Consider the following 19,788-nt stretch of genomic DNA (forward strand, 5'->3'; position numbering starts at 1 on the left):
TGTGTGTCCTTTTGCTTGCATCTGAGAATTAGCGGTTTAGAAAAAGCAACTTAAAACGTAAGTACTGGCATTGTTATCTAACTTAAAACGTAAGTACTGGCATTGATTTGTGTGACAAAACTCTTCAAGGACATGTCCCTGCAAGCTGGAAGTACTAGTACTGAAATAGGTATATGGTAAATGTATTAAACAATCGTAACACCTGATTTCTGATTTGAGACACCGCTACGGTCTAATTGGATGGTTAAAGTAATCTGTCAGCTGTTTTAAAATCCACTATCTGGCGGCACATAGATCCTTTTTAGCGGGCTTCAATCGGCTGCATGAGTTTGAACCAGTTCTTCCAACCACATGCTTCCCACGATGTGGCTTCTTTTGTAAGTGTTTATAGACTCAGGACACCCAGAGGCTAATTAGTAGAATTGGTAGACGAAAATGTGTATGTGTGTGTGTGTGTATGTGTGTGTTGTGTGTATGTCTATGTTATGTTACTAAGTGGTTCGGCAAAAGAGGTCTATAGAATAATTAATTAAGCATCTATCGTTGTTATAACCTAGATAGAGAAAACACATATATGTCCCAATGCTTGGTTGTTGTGATAAATGATTCTATACATATTTTAGGAAAACGTATGAAAATATATTTGTATATAATAGTCATGACAAATAAATATCCTGCTGCTATAATCACCACGGGAATCTCACACGAAGGCAGCTGCCATCCTGAAGTTAATTTCAGTATGTCAACAAAATTTACTAGATGTGCACCTGGACACCTCCATACTTGCGCTGATAAAATTTACTTACAATAAATCCTGTTCCAATCCATTTACTGTATCCGAACATAATGCGATCAAACTACAGCCTGCTTAAGACGTATTATCAAGATGTCAAAGTGCGGTGTATTAGATTTGGTTGCTCTCGATTACAAATCAGTCAACACGCACAGGTTTCAATATCTACTCGCTTTATAAAACGAATTATCATAAACAGTGCATGATGGAGATTCCATTGCAATGAAGATGGTCGCCTCGCCTTTAATATGATAACTAGGTAATTCTCCAATTTAGAACAATATCAGTTAAATTTAAACACAGGTACGATCAGAAATATGGGCATTGGGGATATATGGGTGTGGGCTTATGTTTGTGTGTGTATGTATATATATACATGTATCCTTGACGCAGTTCTGAAGTAGATTTGTCGTGACACATCCTCACGGAGTCGGTCGTTTCAATTATAGTTACAGTCGATATTCACGGGCTCCTGTATAGTTGCTTTTAAATCAAATTCATTCAGAAAATTTGGGATGATCCATAGACTAGGCAAAAGTACTTTAGATCCGAACAAGGAACCTCAAACAGCAAAACAGAATTTTTAACCACTCTGCCAAACCTGCATTCAGATAAAAATAAATTAACTGCAATAATCAGCATGTTAGATAGACACTGCCCATTCCTCTACTGCTAGTCTAAGTTTAAATCCTGTGTTTACATTAATCAGTAATGTGTTTCGGAATGAATTACTTGCTCTTGTTTCCGACACGTACTATAAGTAATAATTCAGAAGTGGAATCGATGTAATCGATTGAGCCAATTTTTCGTAATAATTATGGGCCCTTGTTCCAAAATTTAAAGCAATTAATTCATGTTATTAATGCAGAAATTGATGATGAAATGTAGTTTCAGACGAACAACAAAATGGGGTGAGCTCGGCGACGAAAGAAAAAAAACCAATATTTCATGCCCATTACATTTTATTTGTTTGAATCATTGGACTTTCCCCGTACTGGCATACACGTTGAACGATTGAGTAGAAGGAATCGACTCGCAGAGCATTTTTCAATTTCGTTTTTCTTTTTTTAGATTTCTGGTCCGTATTCAAAAATTCTCTTTTGCTGAGCTGTCCGGTTGCGGAGAGAAAAGCAGACCGGTTGTCAAGCTGGTGAGAGTGACTATATGCAGGCACATGCACATACGTATTTGTTTGCATATATATTTGTGAGTATATGTCTATATATGAGTTTGCCTCTGTGTGTGTGTGTGTGTGTTACATTTTTATGTCAGTTTGAGTAGGTTGAGGATAGAAGCTCCTTACAATGGTTTCGACTAATAGAATAGAAAAGTAGGAAATACTGAGCTAAGGTACTTGCAAATTACGTTAAAACAGAAGAAATAATAGGTCATTTGTGGTCGAAGAAAGTCAACAGATTTCTTATTAAAATATTTAATCTGTAACGTTCTATAGACAAGTTGCCACATTGAGTAGATGACAATGTAACGAAATGATTGTAAAGGCGAAAAACGAAATCATGCAGACGAATAAGTTAGGAATAATTGAATTAATAGCTTGCTAAGTCAATCAACAGTCAATAGTTGTCAAGAACACTCGTCCACACAAAGGGTAAGAGCAAAAATCAGAAAACAATAGAATTATATTTAAGATTGAGGAACATTTAAAGGGAGAGAATTCAGTACACTTATATGGCGCATCATTATAAAATGTACACGTTTCTGTTATTAGAATGCAGCCATAGATGGGTACCGACCTAAGGAATTTTACTCGAATGAGGCAAACATGACTTATTTTTGGTTTAAGCTTGGTACTTTTTCTATCGGTCATTCGCCAAGATGCTAATTTAAGGGGACGTAAACACACCAGTTGACAATCGGTGGTAGGGGACAAACACAGAACACAAACACAAACACACAAACATACATACATACATACATATATATAATATATATATATATATATATATATATATATATAATATATATATATATTATATATATATATATATATATATATATATATAAATAGATGAGTGTATTTTTACCTTGTTAACAATTAACACGGAAAAATAAATAAATAGTTACCAGGGCAGCAAAAATCTCACAAGTAAAGATGTTGTAACTCCTTGTTTATAAAGGTTGAAACTTCGTGTTTACGTTGAATATTTTGAATAATATGAATAAAAAATGGAGTTAACGCAGGTTTAAACAAGTATTTTTACTTTCTACACATGTTTCGAAAATTCCACTGATACTATTCAAAAGAATAAATGGTATAAACAATGCAATCTTCTCTTCGGGAAAGTGAAAAAAACGAAACTCGTCAATACGACATTTTAGCAAAAAATGATGGATTTGTATAGCGATAGACAGAACGCTATTAATATTGTTTAAAAAAACCTTCTATGATATAACGTCATAAGTAGCTAACAGAAAGAGTAGGGATATTAATAGTGAATGTTAAATATAAAGGAAATTAAAGTTTAAATTATATATAATGATAGAGACTACTTATATGCACTAAAAGTATGTTTCTGCCAATGCTTACATCTGTATGCTCGTTCTATAACCGTGTTTACTAGAGTATTTTTAGAAAAAATAATGAAAAATAGCTCAGAATTGCAGAGAAGACAGAATTTCTTGCCTTTGTCATATGGTATCGAAATTGAGAGGATCAACCATTCTAAATGAAATAGTTCATTGTGGTCTTTTAAATCCCAAATCAGTTTGCTGAGACCGGTACTATTCCGTTTATTTCTATCCCTAAATGTTGAGTAATGGATAGAAATTCTTTTATATAACTCTAACGATGTGCTTCCAATGTAAAATCGTACTTTATTACGAGAACTGATTATACACTGGTATATAGAATTTTTAATCTTAGAGTTACTTGACATAAATTTAATTCTATTGGAATTGACTTCAGATACAATAACCTTGTTATTAATATTTCTAGAGGGTTGGATGGAATTAGCTAAATTAATGTTAGTATTAGTAAATGTATTAATATTTAACAGTTTGTTATTATGAGAGGATATAATTTGCAAGAGATTTTTTGTGTTTGAAAAACTTATCCTAACCTTATGTGAATTAATTATAGAGTAATATCTAGAATTGTTTGGACAATTCCTTACCATATGACAAAGGCAAGAAATTCTGTCTTCTCTGCAATTCTGAGCTATTTTTCATTATTTTTTCTAAAAATACTCTAGTAAACACGGTTATATATATATATATAATATATATATATATAATATATATATATATATATATATATATATATAATATATATATATATATATATATATATTATAAAATAAGGGCAAAAGAAAAAAATTCTAATGCCAAATATGCCGAAAATAGACAAATTGTCAATAACCATTATAATTTATCACAATCAACATGCGTCTCGAAACAAGTCAATAGAAATTTCTAAAAAATTCCGTTATTACTGTATTGGTCCCAATTTCAGAGTTAATTCATAAGAATTTTCTTCTCCTCACCGATAAATACGTAAGACATAAATGAAATACTTTCCCATACCCATGGAAAAAGCAAGCACTAAGATCTGAGCAGATCTAAGTACCCCATATATATCCAAAATAGAACATCGTCAGCACATCTCGAGAAAGGTGTGATTCGAACTGGAATCTTTCACAGAGTGAGAGAGTCCGGAAGTTAGAATAACACGAGTCTCGAGATGTGCTGACCTCATCTCATCCTCCCGTACCCCCACACCGCATCCAACCTCATTGTCCGAACCCCCGCACACTTCGCTTCTTTTTCACATTCATGACACCAACCATGCTCTTCGTCTTATCAACTCTTTCTCTTTCTCTCCTGGTTCCTCCAAACTTCTTATAATGGGCATCCAGAACCTCTACACTGTGATCCCTCACCACGAGGGGCTGCGTGCACTGAAACACATCCTAGACCTTCGACCCAATCCCCAACCCGACACCTCCACACTCGTTCGTCTGGCTGAACTTGTCCTCTCGCTCAACTGCTTCTCGTTTGCGGGCGAGTTCTACCAACAGTTCTCGGGAATAGCAATAGGAACGAGAATGGGCCCCAACTATGCGAACCTGTTCGTTGGTTATGGTTATTCTCTAGTTTCACTGGTCCCACTCTCGCACTATATGGCCGTTATATTGACGACTGTATCGGTACCACCTCACTCTCCCGCGAACATCTAGACTCCTTCCTCTCTTTCGTCAAATCTTTCCATCCTACCCGTCAATTCTCCTGAACTATCTCTAACACCTCTGTCTCCTTTCTTGACATTTCGGTCAGCATTCATCACTCCACTCTTACCACCGCCATCCACTACAAACACACAAACTCACACTCATACCAACTGTCTCCTCCTCCCACCCCAAACACACCAAACTTTCCATCCCTATTACCACCCACCACCCACACAGCCACCGACACACCCATCCCCACATTTTCACACCTACACATACATACACGCACACGTCCAGACCACCAGCCCTCTTTCACACGCACGTACATACTCTCTTATACAGACATGCACCTTCTGGTTGGGGGTCTTCTTCACTGTGTTATCTCCCCTACTTTCCTTCTCCAGTGTGACCCTTCTGTCCGAGTCAGACGCCATCATAGATCGGTAGCCACTACACACATTTGTCTTCTCTCCTTGTTTTCTGTGTCCCTTTCTGTAGAAGAGCGTAGGCTCGAAACGTAAAAGACTTTTTCTATACCTGAGCGGTATACTGATGCATCTGTTTATTTTGTACACCACCTGTCTTCGTCTTTTGTTGTTTTTTCGTAAACTCCCTATATATATATATATATATATATATATATATATATATATATATATATATATATATATATATATATATATATGAGAGAGGGGTAAGCTTAATTTGAAGCCTTACAGCTGTGTCTGGGATAGCCCAAATGAAAGGCCATAATGTCTGCACACTTAGTATCCTGTTATCAGTGACAAGGTGTGTATGTATGAAAGTTCTAGACAGAGGAATTCAGTGTATAAAGAAAAGAATAGTAAATTGAAGAATAAAGAGTAAAAGTAGATAGAAGAATACAGACAGGATAATAAAGCTCACAGCTCATCTTTTTGAAGGAAGTATGGAGATTTGTCCGTACTCCTGTGACGGTATAGACCCATAGGTGTTATCCGAGGTAAATCCAGGTAGTATTTTGAATGATGTATTCATGTTGAAATAGATCAAGTGGTTAGCTAGTGTGAAAATGGTCCACGTGGGTATATAGAGTAAGAAAAAAGACATCATGATAGTCAGGTATGGATTTTGACAATGTGGATAGAAGAGAGGAGAGAAAGGGAAGAATCGGGAGAAAAAGGAATGGGATTGGTCAGGGAAAGAGTAAATGAGAGCGAAAGAATGTAAAATCAAAATTCAAAATAAGAAAATAAAGAGCAAAAATAAAGATAAAGAGAAGATGCCAGTATTATTCTTCGTAAGTGTCGGTTCGGGATGAGAGGTCAGATGTTAAGGCTTTGGTAAAGTGAAGATGGAATATATTTATGTCTATTAATTAAATAGATGGATTCTTGTTCAGGTGTGGTTAGTAGGTATAGCTAAAAATAAATGCCTAGCTTAAGCGGGTATTTATAGGATAAAACTACAATTAAATGGATAAAGATACAAATTAAAGAAATGAAAAATAAAAATTAAAAGTTGAATTCTCTTTACTCTTTACTCTTTTACTCTTTTACTTGTTTCAGTCATTTGACTGCGGCCATGCTGGAGCACCGCCTTTAGTCGAGCAAATCGACCCCGGGACTTATTCTTTGTAAGCCCAGTACTTATTCTATCGGTCTCTTTTCCCGAACCGCTAAGTGACGGGGACGTAAACACACCAGCATCGGTTGTCAAGCGATGTTGGGGGGGGGGGGGAACAAACACAGACACACAAACATACACACATATATATATACATATATACGACAGGCTTCTTTCAGTTTCCGTCTACCAAATCCACTCACAAGGCATTGGTCGGCCCGGGGCTATAGCAGAAGACACTTGCCCAAGATGCCACGCAGTGGGACTGAACCCGCAACCATGTGGTTGGTTAGCAAGCTACTTACCACACAGCCACTCAAAAGGTTATAGATTAAAAATTTTAAATTTCAAACTTAAATAATCAAAAGTTTTATTGCAGTTAGCTAGCTTCTAAGATACTTAAGTTGATAGAGAAGAAAAGAAAAAAATGTAGGCATATTGTAACGACGGTGGATACATATACGCAAGTGTTATGTGTGTTGATTTTGCTTGCGTTTGAACCTATGGAAGAATCTAAAGGTGCAATGGAAATTATGCTTACAGGAAGAGAATGTTTCGTGTTGTTTATTGAGTAATTGTGGCGGATTATGAATTAATATTTGGAGTTTACCTAATCCGAGTGCATGATGATCTCCAGGCCCATAATGTTGATGATGTCGACGACGGTGAATTAAACATACTAAATTGTGAAATTGTAGGTAAGAATTAAAATTTTCGAACCAAAAGGATGCTATAATATTCTGCACCTGTGTATTCGTGACGTTTAGCACTTGCTACACGTTTAGAAAGTCTTTTATTGTCCACTCACATATTTCAAATGTCAGCAAACGGCTATACTTTAATTAGAATTACTATAGCCTCTGTTATCACGATAAAATATTTCTGTCTTGGAGTTTTCTTTGAAGAAACTACAGCAAAACTTATTCTCAAAGACAACTGGCAAAAGGTTCTTGTTGCCAACATGACCATTACATGAAATGACGCCTTTCCAAATTCATCGCTAGTTTTAACATTGCCAAAAACTTTTGTGAACAACTTCCAGAAAATTCACAATTTTATAACAGTGAAAGTTTTATGAATGTCTCCTTGGCCGTACAGTTATAAAGTGCACTACACCAGCATGTTTTTCTGAGTATGATTTGCATTCTCGACACATCAAGTGATTTCAGTATTTTGCAGGTGTTGAATTGAGTTTTGCTTAGTGAAATTCTGCAGAAGAGGAATATGTATATGGATGTACTGTATATTTTGTGGGTGAGAGACAAAATCTCAGTTTAGCAACAATACTTGGTCTGTAATGCTAACAGCAGACTCTTCACAACTACAATCATCGGGTCAGGTATAGGGATACTTGCAACTTAGGAAGGCTTATTTGTAAGTACTGGCTTTAGAGTCACTACTTCGGAAATTTGAGTCGTTAATGCGCATCCCGCGCGAACTAGAACGTGAGAGAACCGTGTCGGCATACGCAGACGTCGCCCACCCTATATAGTCGAACACCAAGCGTACGAAGCAGAGACGGAAGCAAACATTAACCAATAAAATTCTGTGAAGCTTGGTACCTGGAGGGGAAGGCTCATGCCATCGAACAACGTCGTGAGATTGCAGGGTGCTGGACTGAGGGTCTGATTAAATTGCACGAGGTGTGGTTTAGTCAGGATCTTCAGGTGAAAAACTGGGAAGACGTGAAAATCAGGGTAGCTAACCTCATCTAGAAATGAGCTGAGAGAAAGCTTTCCCTGAATGGCTTGGCAGATATAACGAATGCTTATAACGCATTTGCTATTTGCTATCGCCTGACCGTCGTGAGAGCATTTCGGGTTATTGAATATAGTAACTGAAAAACTATTAATTTTTAAGTGATATGAAGCCATCTTCATAGCAAGTATTCCCGACTTTTGTTGATGATATATTTTTGATATGATGTTTATATTGTGTATTTTAATTATCCATGTTATGTAAAAATAAAATGAACTTTCTGCAGCTGGTGAATTTGATGGTATACTGCATACATGCATCTCAGCATGTTACCGTTCGTTCATGTGTTTTCTAGTTTCTATTTTGTATCTAATTCTCATTAAAGGAACTTATTTAAATGTTGTTACTATGGATAAAATATAACTCCAGGTTAGCGTGGATCAATATGTACCACAGTGTTTCTCTTTTTTTTTATATCATAGAATGTCTTTCTTGAAGTGACCTTAAATCATGTATATGATGTGCAACAAATTTCACTGCTACTGTTAGAAATGTCTGAGGATACGTTGCTTCATATTTATTAGCTCTAAATAATTAGTGTAATGTAACTTTATTCTTCAGAAACACTACTCGTGAATGATGGGCTGAATAAGATGAGAGCATATTCAATGAACGAGTGCATCGTTACACTACAATGTATTAATTAGGCTGCTACGTTTCGTAAAATAGATCTCTTCAGTGGAATACAGATTTCAAACATTTGTTGCGCAGTATTACGTAGTTATAAGCGCATCATTGAGTAAAATATTTCCAACACAAGTAAGAACAGAATACGTAAATATATACATAGATAAATGCACATATATATATAAACAGATATACATATGTATGCATTTCTGTTTATATATATATAAAAGATCAATGAATCAGTAGAGGCTGCTTGATACATATATATGTATATACATACATATATATATTCATGCATACATACATACACATACAAACACAAACACACACACACACACACACACATATATATATATATATATATTTACATACATATATATATGTATGTGTGTGTGTGTGTGTGTGTGGTTTATGTGTATGCTCATACATTTGTTTACTCACGCTTACATACATTTTCATACATATTTGATAAGCGTCGACATATGAAAGTTAATATATTTTCGTTTACAGATTTATGTACATTTAAACTATCGATAAAGTTTAGATATATGAACATAAGTATACATAACTAGAGATAGATAGATAGATAGACAGACAGACAGACAGATAGATAGATGGATAGACAGATAGATAGATAGATAGATAGATAGATAGATAGATAGATAGATAGATAGATAGATAGATAGATAGATAGATAGATAGTTAGATAGATAGATTAGTGATCCACTCATTCATGATTATTTTTTTCAAATGACCATTATTTTGTTTAAAATTTACCTTTAAAAACAAACAAATAAATATACAATTAATTGTAGAGCGATCGTGTTATATACCTTTTATGTTGATATTTTTATTGTCTTTAGCAAAACCAAGGTGGAAGACATTTACCTGAAAAGAAAAGTTAAAAGTAATTGAATGTATTGTTTAGAGTATTGTGCATTATCATAGTATACTTGAATGTGGTATGAAAAATTTCATCAAAATCGATATTGTTTTCCACAACGAATAAATGAATAAGCCATAAAAATAATGGAATCCATTGTAAATTAATATAAATATCATTTCACAATAAATTGCTGATAATAAAATCTCTTACTTATTTAAACATTAATTTACATGTATATTCGTCGAATAAGTATAATGAAAGGAAACATTATCAATGTAATAAGAAATAAAGTTTGGCGAGAAAACAATGCATTTAGTTTTTCATTATCAAAATGAAACTGAGGATCACGGGTTATTTTCATCCTAAGTCATTGTATTCTTCTCCATAATTATAGAATATCATGCAACTGACTATGTATTATCTTAAAAAAAGATTGCACGTTTTTCAACACAAGTGATGATGTAAAATAGTCTATAGATATGATGTTGCAAAAGAAGTCTTAGTATTCGGAGTCTATAGAGAAATTGTCTCAAGGATAGATGAGGTTTGCAAACAGTATGTTTGACCATGGATTTTTGGGAGACATATATGTCTATCGTCGCCAAGCTGTAATTGATAACCAAGAGAAGGCTGAGACCTACGTAGCTTGATATCAGTGTCCTTTATAATTCAAAGAACCGAAAACGTCACAGCATAATAGCTAATCCAACGTTGTATCAGTTCGCCGATCCACAGATCTGGATTGCTACCTGATTCTTGAAGGATGGAAAGCAGTAGTTTCATATTCCCCCAAACAGATGAAAGACAATTTTCATCTTGTCGACATTTGAATCCAACATTATACATAGCTTAGTGAGGTGTTTATAATTACTTGCAACTTTTCAAATATATTGATGCCAAATGTTAGCTCTAGGCCTGAAATTTATGAGTGTGAGTTTGCTTATTTATGTCTTGTCTTTGCGTCCACTCGCCCAACGTTTCATTAGAGGAGTTTAAAGAATAATCAGCAGACAAAAAATTATGCGCTGTGGACGATTTCTTTCAACTAGCTTTATAAAGTGGGCCTCTATCATTGGTCATTCTCTAATGAATGATGGTAAATAGGCGTTAAATGGTAAACGCACGGTGTGCAATATCTCAAACCAGATTTATAGCTATAAAAAGGCGACAAAATATGAAGCCACATGAAAACGATGCTACCGTCCTTCTGCTTCACTAACAAGACGTAAAATAGAAGAGATTGTTCTGTCTCACATTCAACTAAAAATTGAATTTGGTTGTGTATTTCTTGAACGATAAATTAACTCCTTTCGATATTGAACCACCAAAGAGCAAGTACGCTCCAGCTGTAACTCACATTGTCGTTAATTAAATCACATAGTCCACTCATAAATATAAATACTCTAAAAACAACTTGAAGGTTTGGCATGAATTCTAACTACTTCAAATTGTTAAACAGCAGTAATAATTGTAGTGTTATATATATATATACATACATATATATATATATATATATATATATATATATACTAGCAGAGATACCCGACGTTCCCCGCTTACATTCATTTGAAGAATTAGACTTTTCTGTTATATATATAATATATATATATATATATATATATATATATATATATATGGATACACAAACACACACACAAACACACACACACATATATATATTTTATTTTATTTTATTTTATTTTATCTAGTTTCAGCTCACGAGCTGTGGCCATGCTGGGGCACCGCCATATATATATGTATATTAATATAAATACATCAAAGTACATGAAGTTTGTTAAAAAAAAGGGGATCATGTATATACCTCCTGGCCGTTGAGATTATAACACCTCGTTGTAAACAATGTTCCTTGTTTTTCCTTGTGGAGCATATACAAAAATGTTTCTTGAGCAGCCAACATGCAGTTGCCCATGCAAGAAGCAGAGCTCTTCCAAGAGAAGACCAGCTACAGAGAGGGTTTGACCCTGAGACTTGTTAATGGATATGGCAAAGCTGATACGAAGGGGGAATTGCAGTCTTCTGAATGTAAATGGAATTTCTGCTCCTGATGGAGTAAGAGGAATTCTTGGAATAAAGACGTCATCACCTTTTCCACATCCAGAAAGAATGATCGCCTCGATAACGAGTGACATCATTTTCTTTATCACACGTGTTCCATTGCAAAGGCTTGGTGGTTCCAGATTGCGGAGTAGCATTACAGGAGTTCCAACTTTAAGTGCTAATATGGGTGGAGGTAATCGAGGAGGCTCTAGTGAATTGAGAAATTCAGGAGGATAGTTCACAACTTCATTTATATCTGGAATTGTATCAACGGACTTGTAAGTGTGTATAGTACATGGAAGAGAATGCATTAGCTGTTGATTAATTTTGTTAACAGCGACGTTTTTTGGAGCTAATATTGCTCTTTCACACAGCCAATTGTGATTTTGGTAGTTTTTTGTGGTGTTGGGAAAGACTTCGTTTTTGAGGTCATCTACAGAATTAACAACAAAGGAAAATGACCACACTTCCATTTGTCCTGCAGCATCGAGAGGCATCTTGCCTTCACCAAGTGTCAAAATGTCCTGTGCAAACTTTGTGGACATTTTGTCGCCGTGTAGCTGAGCTCTCATATTAGTGGTGAGACTGAGGATTGTAACATGATGCCACAGGGTAGAGGACTTTAGGCATGCTTGGTCTTCATCTGCTCTAGTGCCTTTCGGAATGACAGGAAGAGTTTGCCTGAAATCACCTGACAACAGAGGCGTTACACGGCCCATTGGAGCCTGACAGTGTCGGTTGTCTTTCAGGGCTATATATAATGCTTCGAAAGCTCTCTTGTGAGCCATAGAGCACTCATCCCAGACAATTACATAACACATTTTAAGTACTTGTCCCTGATCTGAGCTTTTGTTCATGTGAAGGCATTTCGGATACTGCTAAATTGAGAGGGAGTTTAAAAGTTGAGTGTGCTGTTCTGCCACCGGGTAACAAAGGTTACAGCTACTGCAATGTCCTGATGCTGCCTAACTTCTGCAAGGAGAAGCTTTGTAATAAATGTTTTTCCTGTCCCTCCAGGGGCATCGAGGAAGAAGATTCGTCCCTCGCGTTGGCGCATACTGTTAAGTATAGTTCTGTAGGCCTGCAGCTGGTTCGGAAGCTGTACTTTGAAAGCGCTTGAGTGTCGTAGGTTGTTTCACGAATGACAGCAGTGGGAAGGCTATTTGACCCTGACCTGAATGCTTGTGGCAGGCCATACGTCGACAATTCATTTCCATTCCGTTTAGCAATTCTGTCTTCAATGTCAATGAGTGTTTTGTTATAGATTTCATTGCTGCTACCCTCCATGTCTTCAGCCAGGTTGTCTCTATATTTGAGCCATAGAGTGGCCGGATCACACAGTTCGCATGCCTGTAGTAATACTGCAAATAGTGCCCTGAGACTTTTAGGAGATTGTGATAAAGCAGCCCCTCCTAAAGTTGCATCCCATTGTGCACCACCTTCTAACAGACCTTGTCGATAGCAGGTTTCTCTGTATGTTGTGCAGACATGTCCATGAACGGTTTTTAGGGCCTGGAAAGACGTTGGCCCTCTGACCTCATGCAGTAGTAGACAACGGTAGAAGCACTCTTGTCGATGCACTGTGTATACTTGCCCACGGCAAGTGTGAAACTTAATGCCAGGGTATCCATGAACATTTTGACCTGCTCTTCGTGGGGACCATTTTTCCCATTCCAAGTGTAGTACGATGGAATCTGTGGATACAGCAAGGTTTGAGCGAATGGATCCACTTGACAAAGCTTGAAGAATGCAGTGAGTGTACTATCCCTCGGTTCCTCTGCCAACAGAGAAGCATTAGCATCGGTGAAGGACACTCTTTGACCATTTTCCAGGTGCACTGCAAGCTGTTGAATGGCGAGGTGTTGTTGGTGAATTGGAAAGCCAAAGATGCGCCAGAAAGCCTCGTTGCTACTTATGTACCGTCCCACCTGATAATGCGTCACCTCATCCTGGCAGTATTCTTGTTGAAGTCCAAACATTGCAGCGTCAGAACCCTTGCTTATATATTTGCAAACGTACTTGATGGATTTAACGGAGTTGCAAAACTCAACGTTGATGTGGACATTGAAAGTCTTTGACAGGAGTGAGCAGTATGGAACAATCCATCTATTATCAATATCGTGCTGCCCGATAGTTGCTGTGAAACCTCCGTCTTCTGGTTTTCTACGTCTGTATGATGGATACCCATCAGCACCTGTCTGAGTTTCTTGTAGGAACCTCCTTGGAAATCTTTTTGAACATATGCTGTCCTTCAAGCATGGTGAGTTTATGTTGAAGCCACGCCCACATGGACCATGTACCATGTTTGCTTTAACTATTTCGTTGAGATTCCGGTTCGAATGTAAGGCAAGTTTGAAAGTGTTACAACAGTTATTAGTTGTAATGGTAGAGTGTTTATGCCGAATATGTACGTATGCATGTATATATATATATGTATGTATGCCTGTATATATGTACAAAATCTAGTGAGAAGGATTTTGTTGGTCTGAGGCTACAGCAGAAGATACATGCCAAGTCACCACACAGTGGGACTGAACCCAGGACCATGTGTTTGGAACGTAGTTTGTTACCACACAGCCACTCCTGCCCCTATGTATGTGTGTGTGTGTTTGTGTGTGTGCGTATGTGTGTATGGATAGATATATTATGCATGTATATATGTGTATATATATGTGTACATATTACATGTACATCTGTATATAAACATCTACACATAAAATAAAAATACAAAGTTATATCTTGATATCGCTAGTGATAACAATACTCCAAATATATAACAGACTGGAATTGTTGGCCCGTCTCTTGCAATTTCGACCAATTGGATCTTGTCCTCTCTCTTGTATAGAAGTGTACGGCTGTAGCGAAATTCAGTTTTGGTCTTTCTTCTATCGAAGGCATTTTAACAAAAATGCTTCAGTAAAGAAGGTGAAAATATTGTCAATTTCCCCAAACCGGGGCACAATTCAATTTTTAAACAATAACCAAAGCCCCTTCTCCGAAAGGGGGAGGGTTACGGTTTACAATTATTTAACAAATGCAGCACAACAACGTTTCCCTGCCGAGGAACCAACAAACGTGATTACAATAGTCAAACAGTAATAATAATAACAAATCTTTTTAATTTATCCCCATTTATGTGAAACCACTTATTCAAGTTAAGTCATTGATGCAATTTTAAACGAATTGCTAATACACACACACACACACACACACACATAATAAGGGTGAAAAATTGAATATTAATTTGATTAATATGAATTGAAAACCAGTGGTGTAGCCTATAAGACCATAGCGGATCTTCTTCTAGCCAAATAGATGACCACTTGTTAATGGTTCACCCCTGTTATATAATACATTCACTTTAATAGTTTCAGTATTAAAATGAAAATGTCTGCATTACAAAAGAGAGATGTTTTTGTTTCCCTTTTAACACGTAATACTGAAATAGTGGAGAAGATATGATATTGCTGTGGGGTCGCTTGAGGGAAAAAGTTAAGATCTTTTGCTGATGACACTCCCCGGACCTTAAGCAAGGCATGTGTAAAATTTGAAGGAAATTGGTTGTGTAGTTCTCAAGTTTTAGGGAAACACACAGACAGACAGACAGACAGACAGACAGACACACATTCTCAGTTTTATATATAGAGAGATATATATATAGTTGAGTATTAAATGTAAAGTTCAATATTCTTTTTATAGGTAATTAACCAGTACTTTCATGGGATTTTGTTATCGCTGAATGAAGTTTGTAACCTTTAATTGTGCTATTGAACAGTCTCAAGTATAACAGGCCGAAACTGTAGTGATAATTAGAAGCTTGACTGTTGAATAGAAAGCCACGTATGTTCCGTCCTGGTTTTCCTGTCCGTTTCTGCATCATACAGCTGCCCGCATCTTTTCATTGTTGTCTGTTAAGTTCTTCTTCCGTGTTTTTTCGATATATATATATGTGTGTATGTGTGTGCGTGTGTGTGAGTGTGTATGTGTGTGTATGTGTGTGTGTTTGTGTGTGTATAGTTTACATTTAAACACATAAGAGATGGCCATAGTCGGACATCTAAACCGCTAGAAGGAGTAGTTAAAATCCAAAACACAATTATGGTTAATTTCGGAAGGGAATGAAAAATAAAATCATTTACCATCTATATCCTGGACCATGGTTTCAAGCTATCTTCAGCATATCAAGTAATCTGCTAGGCGAAGCTCTCATCAGCAGGAAAGCCAAAGATTAAAATATAAGTCCGAGGCAATACAGAATATGGTGGTAACAAATAACTAAATAATATTTTATTACCCTAAAATTTATTAATAATGATTCTTTTGGCTAATTTTGAAAGAAAATCGGCATTATGGCTATTTGCTGCCGATAAAAAAAAAACTGCTTGTGCGGTGAATTTGATAAATTATAACATGTAATCACGAGGTATGTTCTAAATTGCCTCGGACTTATATGTTAACCTTCGGCTTTCCAGCTGAGAGCTTCGCCTAGCAAATTACTTTATTTGTTGAAGATTGCTTGAAACCATGGTCCAGAAAATAGGTGGTAAATGTTTTTATTTTCATTCCCTTTCGAAATTACCCTTAAATGTTGTTTGGATTTTAACTACTCTTTCTAGCGGTTTAGATGTCCAATTATGGCCATCTTTTAAGTGTTTAAATGTAAATCGTATATATAATGAATAATATACAATCTATTACCACGTTGGTAAAAAATTTCTAGATAATATTTTACTACCCTGAAATTCATTAATAATATATGCATATATATATATATATATATATATATATATTATATATATATATATATATATATATATATATATATATATAAAATGAGATAGGGGTTGAAAATTCAACCCACCATGGGATAACATATATCCAATATACTGCTAGATAGGTACCCAGTAGGGTGTACATCGGGGCAACTATGAATAGCATAAAACAGAGATTGAATTATCACAGATATACTTTTAGAAATAAAAATAGAATGTACTCTACAGGGTTAAGTGCATACATCTGGGAACTTAAAAGTAAGAACTTAGATTTTAGATTAAACTGGAAAATACTAACTTCAGCACCTGTGTATAATGGAAAAAATAAAAAATGCTCTCTATGTATTAATGAAATTTTTTTCATTATTAAATCGGGTAGGCAAATTATTAACAACATAAATGAAAAAAAGTTTTTTTGCTTTCATAGACTACCGTTCACCTTTTCTAGATTCAAATAGAACTTAGCACTTCTACTATTAATAATTTTTTAACTCCCTTCTGTAACTAACTATACTAGTGGTCTTCTATAATTCTAAAGTATGCAACATATAAATTTATAATTTTATATAATTTTATAGCTACACATGTATAATAATAGATGTATCTAGTATTAATTGTTTCTTGTTTTTATATGTGGGTTTTTGTCTTGTTTTTTAAGGGAAATGCAATATGACATGAAATAACATATTCATTTTGGTATTTACCTTGTAATATGTGATTCTTGAAGTTTTCTAATATTGCATAGTGTATACGTATATCTTGGTTAGATACCTAGCTCTAGATAATGTAATGCTTTTGTGTAATATGTAATATATGAGAGCCTTTTGGGAGTTTGGTTTGTTTAGGTTGAGAATCTAGGTTTTTTGTATGTGTTTATTTGGCAGGTTTATATTGTATATTTGGTCTTTCTTTGTACTCACCTTAATTTGTATCTTATGTTATTTACTAATAAACCTTTTCATTTACAAACATTTGGCTTTATAAATATTACCAGCCTTATATATTTAGTTTATATCTATAGTCTTCTGGATCTGTACTTTAAATTATCCTTCCATACATGTTTACTTTCATCAATATAATATATATATTCACTTTATTTTTTATTTTATTACAATGGTATCTATCTTTGCATTTAGTCTTCTAATTATTTATTTAATTGCTTATTTAAGTGTAGATTTATACATACATATCAAGTCATCTAACTACTTATCTATTTATTTATTTATTTATTTATTTACTTATACAAGTGTAGTTTTATACATACATATATCTATCATTTATTTTTATTTTAATAATATATGAATACATATATACTGGTTTGTACTTATAATATGTGTGTATCCGTAATTATTTCTTCTTATTTATTTTATCACATTTTAACTTAAGTATTTACAATATATTAATTAATTTTTTTAAATTTCTGTGATGTTCTTATATACGATTGCATTAGTGCATCCCCATGTTGATATTATTTAATGCCTAATCTTGTATATTATGGCATAGAATTTATTAAGTAAAAAAGAGATATATTTATAATATATAAATTAATATATATTTTATAACTTAGCGTACTTGTAATCATAACAAATTTACGGTAAATCTAATAACCGGTATGTTTACTATACAATAAACCGGTGTTATAAATTGAAGTTACCCAGTGAAATAGCATCCGACATCGTGATATATTGATATTTTAAAAAAAATATATATATCTTTGAAATAAATATTTTATGGAAATATATGAGTGGATCTTTTTTGTTATTTGAGGCATAGTTATAATTTTGAAAGACTAGATGGCAGCATAGTTGCTCCCCTATTTGTTTATCTATGTGCTAGTTGTTGCTTGTGGTTATGTATGTGTATAAGTGTATGTGTGTGTGTATACATATAATTAGGTATGTATGTGCGATTGATCTGTGGATGCGCGTGTGAATATTTGCGTTCCTTGACTAACTAACCGTAAAATTTCTTTTGTGATTTAAACTACTAGCCAATCGAATTAATCTAAAATAATCATTACCTAGTGGTCAGAATTTCTAAACTCATAGTTATTTCGATCTTGAAAGGATGGACTTGGTGCAAACATAACTGTATCTATTATTATTATTATTATTATTATTATTAATATTAATAGTAATTTTTATTGACTTTTATAGCTTTATAATTTTATGAACTGAACCATGGTTTTAATTATTATTTTTCATCTCCCTATGTGTTAGTTTTTTAAAACTATTAGCCAAATATGTATAACAACTGTGCTTATTAATATTAATATATACACTGATATATATTTTGTTTTATTTTGTTTTGTTTACCTTGCATTATTGTACAAATGAGTATTATATTATATATGTGTAGCATTATGAAGTTTATGCATAAGTTTTTATATTTTACATTTTTATATTTTTATATTTATATGTATATGGAAAAATTATAACAAATTAAATTCTCTGAAGAGGCCGTGGGGCATCCTTGTTAATGCCTCATTTATACCTGCCTTTATGGCTTATAGGTTAAATGAGGTATGACTGCCCTTGCTGCCGAAACAGCTGTCAGATATGTTTTAATTACATATTATATTTTATATTTTATACTTATATTTCCTTGTCTATTTACGTTTACTGTATATTTTGTATAATGCCTTTACTGATATGTAATGGTGTAATAACGTATTGATTGGGTATCATCTGATAGTTGATGTTTTATTGATTTAAGTATGTTTCTCCATTTTCTAATTTTGTAGTATATATATATATATATATATATATATATATATATATATATATATATATATATATATACAGGTATGTATGTATATGTATATATATATATATATATAGATATATATATATATACTTGCATGCATATATATATATATATATATATACATACATATATATATATTAGTATGTATATATATATATAATATATATATATAATATATATATATATATATATATATATATCCTGCATATAGCGTGCGTATATCGACATGCTCTTCTTTTTTTCTTTCTCTCGGATTCCTCAAACTACACTATCACATTAAATAGAACAATAAACACATAAGTCTATTTATAGGAACTGGACCATTCTTAGAATTCA

General features: G+C 34.2%; 1 protein-coding gene across 2 annotated transcripts in view; it reads right to left on the reverse strand.

The window, feature by feature from the left end:
• LOC115212179 (D(3) dopamine receptor-like) overlaps positions 1-19,788 on the reverse strand; it is a 1,526,288-nt gene that overhangs the window by 900,015 nt on the left and 606,485 nt on the right. For both annotated transcript variants that reach the window (XM_036502723.1, XM_036502725.1), the window contains one exon: positions 9,804-9,858. The gene's annotated coding sequence lies outside the window, so the exon portion shown is untranslated. The remainder of the gene's footprint in view (positions 1-9,803; positions 9,859-19,788) is intronic.

This window comes from Octopus sinensis, linkage group LG5 (assembly GCF_006345805.1).
Source record: "Octopus sinensis linkage group LG5, ASM634580v1, whole genome shotgun sequence".
NCBI classification, from domain to species: domain Eukaryota; kingdom Metazoa; phylum Mollusca; class Cephalopoda; order Octopoda; family Octopodidae; genus Octopus; species Octopus sinensis.